General features: G+C 38.4%; 1 protein-coding gene across 1 annotated transcript in view; it reads left to right on the top strand.

Moving 5' to 3' along the window:
• Positions 1-27: 27 nt before the first annotated feature.
• Positions 28-528, top strand: part of LOC119590672 (ubiquitin-like modifier-activating enzyme ATG7) — a gene marked incomplete at its 3' end in the record, with an annotated part of 29,543 nt that continues 29,042 nt past the window's right edge. The window contains 1 exon segment of the mRNA XM_037939355.1: positions 28-116.

Raw genomic sequence — 528 nt, 5'->3', positions numbered from 1 at the left:
GTAAAATGCTTTAGGCTCGCACTCTGCTTGTTTACATCCTCCTCCCATACGAATTTCTGTCAAGAATCTGAAGACTTCCATTAATCCTTCCCATAAGATCCGTGATAAAGCAGTTGGTAAGTTATTTGATTCAGGTATAAAATTGTCATTTGGGGAATACATGAACTGATAGAAATACATATATTATTTGTCGTAATTAGTTATAGATTTAATTAACACCCAGCTGAGGTTGTAAATGGATTTTGTTGCATAGATGAGTCAGCACTGGACTAAAGCTCAAAGGAAAATGTTAAGAAGAATATGTTATGAACAGACTACGCTATGGCTCTGTGGCCTACACTAATGAGAAGTAGGGTTTGATGTCCCCCATGTCAATAAACTTTCATCTTGAAGTGTTCTGGTATTATAGAGCCCACACAATTAAAACAGGATAAACTGAGCTTTATGTATGCCATGGATTCACAGGCCACTATCCTATTTGCAGTCAACCTATTCTGCTCGAAGGAAGCTCTCCCCCCGCTCTTGTAC

The sequence above is a fragment of the Penaeus monodon genome, chromosome 27 (genome assembly GCF_015228065.2).
Source record: "Penaeus monodon isolate SGIC_2016 chromosome 27, NSTDA_Pmon_1, whole genome shotgun sequence".
Taxonomy (NCBI): domain Eukaryota; kingdom Metazoa; phylum Arthropoda; class Malacostraca; order Decapoda; family Penaeidae; genus Penaeus; species Penaeus monodon.
This window is presented reverse-complemented; position numbering and strand designations above follow the sequence as displayed.